Source organism: Bos indicus, chromosome 3, assembly GCF_029378745.1.
Source record: "Bos indicus isolate NIAB-ARS_2022 breed Sahiwal x Tharparkar chromosome 3, NIAB-ARS_B.indTharparkar_mat_pri_1.0, whole genome shotgun sequence".
NCBI lineage: Eukaryota > Metazoa > Chordata > Mammalia > Artiodactyla > Bovidae > Bos > Bos indicus.
Genome location: NC_091762.1, coordinates 13006272 through 13015995, shown reverse-complemented (window position 1 = coordinate 13015995; position 9724 = coordinate 13006272). Strand labels below are relative to the sequence as shown.

The following is a 9724-nucleotide window of genomic DNA, read 5'->3' as shown; positions in this document are numbered from 1 at the left end:
TATCTGAGGTTATTGATATTTCTCCCGGCAGTTTTGATTCCAGCTCATGCTTCTTGCAGCCCAGTGTTTCTCATGATGTACTCTGCATAGAAGTTAAACAAGCAGGGTGACAATACACAGCCTTGACGCACTCCTTTTCCTATTTGGAACCAGTCTGTTGTTCCATGTCCAGTTCTAACTGTTGCTTCCTGACCTGCATATAGGTTTCTCAAGAGGCAGGTCAGATGGTCTAGTATTCCCATCTCTTGAAGAATTTTCCACAGTTTCTTGTGATCCACACAGTCAAAGGCTTTGGCATAGTCAATAAAGCAAAAATAAATGTTTTTCTGGAACTCTCTTGCTTTTTCGATGATCCAGCAGATGTTGGCAATTTGATCTCTGGGTCCTCTGAGATTAAATGTTCCTCTGAGATCAATCCTCTGAGTTCCTTTTCTAAAACCAGCTTGAATATCTGGAAGTTCATGGTTCACATATTGCTGAAGCCTGGCTTGAAGAATTTTGAGCATTACTTTACTAGCATGTGAGATGAGTGCAATTGTGTGGTAGTTTGAGCATTCTTTGGCATTGCCTTTCTTTGGGATTGGAGTGAAAACTGATCTTTTCCAGTCCTGTGGCCACTGCTGAGTTTTCCAAATTTGCTGGCATATTGAGTGCAGCACTTTCACAGCATCATCTTTCAGGATTTGGAATAGCTCAACTGGAATTCCATCACCTCCATTAGCTTTGTTCGTAGTGATGCTTTCTAAGGCCCACTTGACTTCACATTCCAGGATGTCTGGCTCTAGGTGAGTGATCATACTATTGTGATTATCTTGGTCAATTGTTTTTGTCAGAGACTCCCTTTAATGCATTTTCACTCTCTCTAGGATAGCTACTCTATGGGCTCCAAATAGCATTCACATGCTGCTACTGTCCAAGTTTATATCTCCACCCTACACCCTCTGCTTAGCATCAGACCCTGCATCCAACTCTCTGCTAGGCATCTCCACTAGGGGTCATTTACAACATGGTCAATGCCCCATTCATTGTCTTCAATCTCCAAACCAATGTTAGGTTCCTACTCTCAGTCAATGACCTATTCCAGAAACCTGGGCCTTTGCCTTGACTTTTTCCTCTCCTACTCCCTAGGGTAGTTGACCCAGTGCTTATAAGATGTCAATTCCTATGCTAAGCACCTCACATTGCAGTAATTTCATTTTATTGTCATAACCTTCAGAGGTAAGAAAACAATAATTAAATATTCACTGTTTCTAATCCTTATTGTTAAGGAAACTGAAGAAGCGTTCTCCAAGTCATCATACTTTTTTCTCAGCTTCTTACCACACCCCCACCTTATTTTGATTGTCTGGAACAGTGCCCCATCCTCATGCCTCTCTCTGGCTTCACACCAGAGGACATGCTCCTTGTATATCCTCTAGAGCTCTCTTGCCACTCTATTAATATATTGCAACGTATCAAGTTCCTTTTTTTACAACATACAGCTTGATGGGAAAGGGATGAATCATTTTTTCCCATAGGAAATGAAAGCAGAAGCTATTACTACATCTGTAATCTGGCAATAAATGTGTTTTGTTTCATGGGAAAGACTGGAGTAATTTTGTCTAGTTTACCTGGGCCCATGGATAATATTGCAAGGTTATCTGTTATTGTACGATATTTTCTCTCTCCTTTTTTTCTGTTACCATCATTATCCCCATATAAACAAAGCAGCCTCCTATTTGCCTAAATTACTAATTCAAAAAGAACAAAAGTGTATCTCAGATCTCACTCACTTTAAATTTCCCCAGCTTGGCCAGAAAGCTCAACCTATAGCAGTTAGACTTCCAGAGATTAGAGGAAACTAACTTTACTAAAACCTTAGCCTCTGAAAAGAAACATACACACATGCATGCACATACACACACCCACACATACATACACCCGCACATACACACACCTGCACATACACACACCCACACATACACACACCCACACATACACACAAACACGTGTACAGCCCTGCCAGTGTGTGAGTTATAACTAAGTCTACTCCAACAATATGCAGATTGTAGTTCAAAGGAGGATTCTAAGGATCTGAGAACATTTTCTTCCAGATGAGTAGGAGAGCAGGGTTGTCTCTCTGAACTGTGCAGTTACTGATCTGAGCTAGTCTCCTTTCCCTATAGGGTAATGTAACATTGGTTCCTCCCTGTGTCTTCCCCCCTAATAGCCTTTGAATTTGAACTACAGCAACAGATCTCTGGTTCTCCAGCCTGGATCATTTACCCTGAAGTTTAGACTTACCAGCCTTTATAATAATGTAAGCCAATTCCTTAACATAAATCTTTCTATATACAGTCTTTTGATTCTATTTCTCTGGAGTATCCTGACTAATATACACAACATCTTTTTCTGTCTTTCTACTTTTCCCTTATCTATATCAAGCCAGGCAGAGAACTGTGATTACAGAGTGACCAGAGCACTTCAGTCCTGCGTCCATTTGCCTGTTCCTAAATTTAGCTGAGATGTCCTTTGACCGTGCTCTGCCGTCTTCCTGTTCCTCCTCTACCCTGTGTCTATGTTGAAAAGCTTCATGCACTTTTTAATCACCCTATTATCCATACAAGGACTTTGGTTTTTCCTGACTGACAATTTTCCTGAGATCCTCTCTTACAACTATCTTTTCTTTCTATCTTTTCTCTCATTCTCACTCTCTCAGTGAATATTATGTTTTTCTTGTTGTCACAGGGATCCACTTACTTCAGTCATTCTGCTCCAGTGGAACTCTGGCCAGTGTATGAAAATAAAAGTTCCAGAACTGGACCCAACAGGGTGGAGCAATGTGGGGAAGGAACCATGGAGTGATGATTGGACAGAGTGCCTTATCCCTCCAGCCCCTACTGAGGTTCTTGGGACAACAATAATGGTAACAAAAATATTAATGCTGCTCATCAGAGCTTATTTTCCTTTTATAATGTTTTTAAAATGCTATTTTAAAAAGTAAAATGAGTAGGGGTAGTAGTGAAAGCAGAAAAAGATCAACAAATATGGACAAGTATCTACCCAAAAGTCATGGTCCATAAATAGAAAGACTGTTCATTTGCCACACAGCCAAAAGCAGATGGGAAAGGCTTACAAACACTAGAGGTGCAAACTCTCTGAAAAGGCATTGAACATGTGGTCTGGAAGGGAAACTGAATGGTTCCATGATACAGAAGAGAAGATCTGATCTGGGTGGATGAGACCTGATGAGTTCCATAAATCTGTCTATTGATGGCATTCTCATCTACCACATACCCATCCAGGGTGAAATGGGGAGACCCAGGTGCCTCTGCCACCTCAACTCCCTCTGCCTCTCACAATGTTCCCTTCAGCTTCCACATTCACTGTCTTCCGAGGTACAGACCAGAGTCTGGGTCCTGGATGGCTCTCCTACAGAACTCATCAGTCTGTAAAACACCTGCTTTCCTTATTTCTTTTCTAAAAAGTGAACAGATTAAGCTTGTATGAAGGACCTTCTCTCTTCTTTTAACTTCCCTTTCATACCTGATCCTGTCCATAAATGCTAGTTGCGCCTACCAGCATCCTTAGTTTCAGCATTATTGCTCCCTCAATAGACTACAGGCAATTTGAGGGCAGAGGTGTTTGCTCTCTGTTCCATCACCTATATAACTAAGTCAAGAGTTGTTTCCTCACAGCTGTTCATTAATTTTTGTTGGAAGATATAAAACATTTGCTCAAAATAATTTGTTCCTTCCCTGATCTCTGGGCTGCTTTTGGAGCCCACTCAAGCACACAGATCCCTTAAAGTTGAATGTTATTGTCCCTGCAGATGATCTGCTCAGAGCTGCCCACTGAGTTCTGCTGAAGAAAAGCTTCCTGGGTGTCCTATGAATGGACTTGCTCAGTTTGCATCCAGCCACAGGAATTAAGTTGTTTTGCATCTAAGCTGTTCTGCTGATCATATCTCATTTTATCTGCCATTGTGCTCATCTACCATAGGTATTCCATCCTGCTGTTGTAGTGAGAAGGAAGTAGAAGTTACCTTAGATGCCTTCATACAACAGAAAACAAAAGAAAAATAGATTATAAATCTCATAAAAATTGATGATTCTGACAAAGTTTCCAGGAGTTTAATCATTCAGGGAATATCCATATATCCCCTCAAAGTTAAAAGCAATTTTGTCTTACCTTATGCCCTGTCATAAGGAAAGAGACACCACGATTTCTAAGTCTTTTTGTATTTGTAGGTAAATGCATCATAACTGGGTATAATATGTTTTAACATTTGTTGAACTTGGGACAAGATGCATACAGCATATATCTATGTATGATTAAATTTTAAATAAGATACATTTGATTCTCCCACATTGAAATATTGTCTTGTGAGCATAATTGAGTGAATAAATTCTAACAAATTACTCCTGAATCTGTAATCTGGAAGTTAGTGTTCATCCAATAGAACCACAATTCCTTAGAAACTGGAAACTTTCCTGGAAGGGAAAGGAGGCCTGTGACCAACACTGGGCTGACATGGGCTTCCTACCTGTTTCATCTAATGAAAAAGAGTTTCCTGAAGCTGATTTTTCAACTAAGGGAACAACCATCAGGTAGGCTGTTAACAGAAATAAGAAACATTAGCAAAAAATGTAGTGCCTGTGACTGAAGGCATTCCACAGTATGGCTTTGGAGACATAGAATTGACAGAGATTAAAGAAAGTCTGTAGTACCTAGCATTATAGACCATACCTGGGTTTAAAGCTGCAAATGCCTCTTTCTCTGTGAAGTCAATGTCTGAAAGGATTTTCACAGATGTTTGGTAATGTTGACAGTCAGAAAGACTTGCCTATTAGGTTTCTGACCACATATCGCTCAAGAGGAAGAAGAGGCCTCTACACGTGTGTTGAGATTAGAGAGATTTACTTAGTAAGATGATGAAAGTGATGAGGGCATTGCTCACTAGACCATGGCATAGCAGGAGAATTTATAATAAGATCTTACAGACCAGACGAGGCCTGGACTTCACCAGATGGACCACCAGATTATTGTTCTTGATGGAGCAATTTGAGGAGGAAGAAGAGATGGTAGCAATATTATAAAATATTGGGTTGGATGGGAGGCGGACGATATCAATTCAGCTGGAGACCAATGGAAGTATGTTGAACCTCTAAAGCTAGATTTCTACAAAGCAACCTTCCATGTAGTGGAAGAAAGAGCTCCCACCTCTAACCACAGAAGAGGCCTCAGACCAAATTTGTAAGAAGCATTGACATATACAGTATCCACTAATTAATTTTTGTGTTTGTGGGATGAAGGAGAGAAGTTGTCATAGGAATGACACCTGCCCTTAGTACCTAGAAGCCCTAATATATATGGTGTAGATTTGTGTAACCAAAGTACTGCCTGGATCCTGGGAGGCAAAAAAATCCTACTGACTTGTTTCACCTAAATCAGGAGAGGGTATTGTGCTTCAGACTGCACCAGAAGCAAACTCCACCTTGGGAGTCCAGAGATTAAGATAAAGAAATGAGGGGAGTCGGAGTGATGAGTAGTTTTAGATCTACAGTTAAGACACCTTGTAGGCAAACTACTCTGCTCTTCTTGTAAGAGAAAGCACACCCACCAAAGAACCACTCTCTTCTAGTGAGCAGGAGCATGATACCAGGCTGGTTCCTGACTCTGAACAGGCAGGATGAGTGGCATAAGATCTTCTCTAAACCTGAATGCTGCCAGATTCGATCAAACAACAGTTGCATATTTCCCAGTTTGAACCAAGCATTCTACTGATGCAGTGGGACTTGTACCTGGGTTGGATAGGGAAAGCCATATTTGATTAATTCATGTACTCAAGAAAAGGGCCAGAGACATAAAAGACCAAAAAGTTACAGAATTATTGAAAGTGTTCCCACAGAAGAGTTCTTCTCTAACCATTATAAAAAGCAGAGAGTGTGATATTACACAGGACAGAGGAGCCCAGTTCCACAAGTAAATACTGTGATTTGTTTTTTCTTTCTCAACTTGTAGGAGAAAATTTGCAAGGGGCTACAAATATTTTTCTAAGAAGTTGTAATTAGATGGAGAAAATCTTATTCACCAAAATTTCAAGGATTGAGAAAGGCATCTTGAAGACATGAGACAGGCAATCGGAGTGAAAAGACTGGTCACCTCACTTTAAGGGAAGAGTCACTTGTCAGGAGAACTTGACTTTGAAAGGAAATAGACAGCGAGGGGAGTGTCAACAAAATGGTAGAGGCTATGCAGTGTAATTCCTTGTATGACAACCTCCGGAAGTTCAGTGAAGTTATTAGTCCAATAAGATGGTTGGTTCAACTGGATCATTTCAGTGGAATGCAAATAGGGAGGATCTGAAATATCTGGAGGGATTTAGCAATGGAGAAAGCCCCAGGAAGGGACTATGAGGATGTAGAGGTCAAATATAGGTCAAATATATGAGGATATAGAGGTCAAATGAAGACCAAGCAGGGCTTTTGACCATTCTAGGATATACAAGTGAGTTTCAGAGCATGTTTAATAAGTTGTCAAATGAGTTATGCAAGCGTGAATTCCAAGAGGTGCCTGAACAGACAAATTTTTTATCTTTGAGTTATTCAGTGACAAGTGACGGGGTGTCATTAATTGGTAGAACATGTGGGGTTTTTATGTTGGGTAGAAAATCAAAAAAAAAAAAAAAAAGTATCTTTCTATTCAGGCTGGATGAGTCTGTAATACCATAAGTCAACCAAGCCTTTGGCAGGAACTGAGCTGATTTCTTCCTCTTCTCAGACATTTCTACTGCTATCAGGAGTAACTCCAGATAAAGACCCTCATTGTGAGCCAAGTATGGGAATTGAATCAACAACTTCCCAGAACATCCTAAACAATCACTTTTCTGTCTCTCTCTTCACCCAGATCTTATGACTCTGATTAACAAGCGTCTCCCTTGGCCTTTTCTTCCTCATTAGAATTTCACATGGTCCAGAATAAAACTCAATTTCCCTTTCAGACGCTATGTCATAGAACTTATCTTTATAGGCTCAATCAACTTTCTACACATCTCTAGCTCTGAATACTCTTTACAAACCTAGTCTTGGTTTGGTAGTTTGGATGAGGGGGTGAAGGGTGACTTAGTTGAAAGAGTATTTTGCCTAGACAAACCCCAATTTGTAAAAGTCAATAAGTTAACTTGTAAAAAGAAGCTCAAATTCACCAGTTATCAGGGAAATGAAAAGTGAAAAAGATACCGATTTTCATATATCAAATTGATAATCAAGCTAATAATGGCCAATATTGGCAAGGCTATGGAAAAATGGGAACTCTCATACACTGCTTGTGGGAATGTAAACATGCACAGTGTTTTGGGGAAGCACATTTTGATTTTGAAATTCTACTTCTAGGGAACTATCTTAACAGGAGTAAAGCCATATAAATGCTCAAAGAATCATGTTTAAGGGTGTTATGGCTGAAACTCCTAGTTGCCTACCTACTCTCTATCCTTTCTATCTATATATTTGGTGGTAGTGACGTGCTTAACTAAAAATGGACATTTCTCAGAACTCTTAATAATACAGGGCAAGGCAATGAGATACAAGCAGAAGTCATTGGGTGGGACTTGAGAAAAAGCCTCTTACCCATCCCTTCTTCTCTTTTTTGCAATGTCCAGAACTTGTACATGATGGTTAGGGCTCCAGCAGCCATCCTGTGACCTCAGGAATGGAAGTGAGTGAAGTGAAGTCATTCAGTCATGTCCGACTTTTTGCGACCCCATGGACTGTAGCTATCAGGCTCCTCCATCCGTGGGATTTTCCAGGCAAGAGTGCTGGAGTGGATTGCCATTTCCTTCTCCAGGGGATCCTCCCCACCCAGGAATCGAACCCAGGTCTCCTGCATTGCAGACGGATGCTTTACCATCTGAGCCACCAGGGAAGCCCCCAAGAATGGAAACCACACATCAATGAACAGAAAAATATAAGGACTCTGGGAACTTGGTGCTTCATAGAATTACCATGGCTTGGTTTGCATTGATTCTTATAGAGTTTATCTGAAAACAAGAGAAAAACAAGATTGCAATTTATTTAGGCCATCATGATTATATCTCTTACTAGCAGCTGAATGTATTTCTGACAGACCAAAGTTTGCTGTAACACTGCTTTAAAATAGGGGGAATGATGTAAACAGTAGAAATGGCTCTGGCTCCCACTTTCCTGAGATTTTCTAGATTAAATTCCAGTCTTAGTACATGAAATCCTGACATTGAACCCCCTTTTTTTCTTAAAACAACTTGATCTTGGCCCCGCTTCAGCACATTACTCTTAAACTGCTAGAGAAGCAAACTTGTAATGTAAATATTTTTAAATTTTTGGAAAACAGAAGACACAAAATAAACAAGATTCAGTAACTATATAAACTGTATGTGTGCTGTACTTACTAAGTCATTTTAGTCGTGTCCGGCTCTTTGAAACCCTATGGACTGTAGCCTGCCAGGCTCCTCTGTCCATGGGATTCTCCAGGCAAGAATACTGGAATGGGTTCCATACTGTCCTCCAAGGGATCTTCTCAACCCAGGGATCAAACCCACGTCTGTTATGTCTCCTGCATTGGCAGGCGGGTTCTTTACTACTAGTGCCATGTGGGAAACCCATATAAACTGTATATAAAACCTCAAATTATATCAACCAAAACTGAGAATTGGCAGAAAGAGAGGAAACATAGTCAGTTTTCATTGAATATGGGAAAGGAAATAGCATTCTATGCATAGCATTTATGATAAGAGGAAAAACAGGTTCAAATTCATTTTTATTTATTTATAGAAAACTACTAGCAAAACTGAAAATAGGATGGTTATCATCAAAACCATTAAAAGGTAGAGAAGGCAAAGAAATAGAGTCTATATGAGTAGTCTACAAACTTTTTATGGCAGGGTTGTGAAAGACAAAAGATTTTAAGCAGGCAGTACCACTATGTATGCTTATTAAATGTGAATTGCATTTTTAAAGTCATACACTAGGAGTTAAAATCTATTTTAAAATCTCTAAAAATATGAGATATCCATATCCATGAAATAAACAGTATTTTAATAGTTGCAGTTCAAGATGGCTCATACAACCTTAGCTTATACTTCAAGACTCAATATGGAGGAGGAGCCAAGATGGCGGAGGAGTAGGATGGGGAGAACACTTCCCCCCCACAAATTCATCAAAAGAGCATTTAAACGTCGAGTAAATTCCACAAAACAACTTCTGAATGCCGGCAGAGGACATCAGGCACCCAGAAAAGCAACCCAACTCTTCGAAAGGAGGCAGGAAAAAATATAAAAGACAAAAAAAAAAGAGACAAAAGAGGGAGGGATGGAGTTCCGTCCCGGGAAGGGAGTCTTAAAAAGAGAGAAGTTTCCAAACACCAGGAAACCTTCTCACTGCCGAATCTGTGCCGAGCTTTGGAAGCACAGAGGGCAACATAACAGGGAGAAAAAATAAACAATTAAAACTCACAGATTGCGAGCCCTACGGTAACTCCCCCAGCAGATAAGCAGCGCAGACGCCTGCATACGCCATTAGCAAGCGGGGGCTGGGCAGGGAGGCACGGGCGCGGGCTGCATCGCTCAGAGTAAGAATCTGGCCTGAATACCCTGAGCGCTATCTGAGCGAAATAATTTGGGCTAGCAAACCAGACTGTGGGATATCTACCACGCGAAAAGCCAGCCCCAACCTAAGACACCACCAGGCCCGCACACGGAACAAAGGACTGA

The 9724-nt window shown here is 40.5% G+C and overlaps 1 long non-coding RNA gene across 1 annotated transcript; it reads left to right on the top strand.

Moving 5' to 3' along the window:
- Positions 1-221: 221 nt before the first annotated feature.
- LOC139181282 (uncharacterized) lies at positions 222-9484 on the top strand. Its single transcript, XR_011565284.1, has 3 exons — positions 222-2299; positions 2728-2905; positions 7640-9484. It is a non-coding gene; the product is annotated as an uncharacterized lncRNA (long non-coding RNA).
- Positions 9485-9724: the final 240 nt, after the last annotated feature.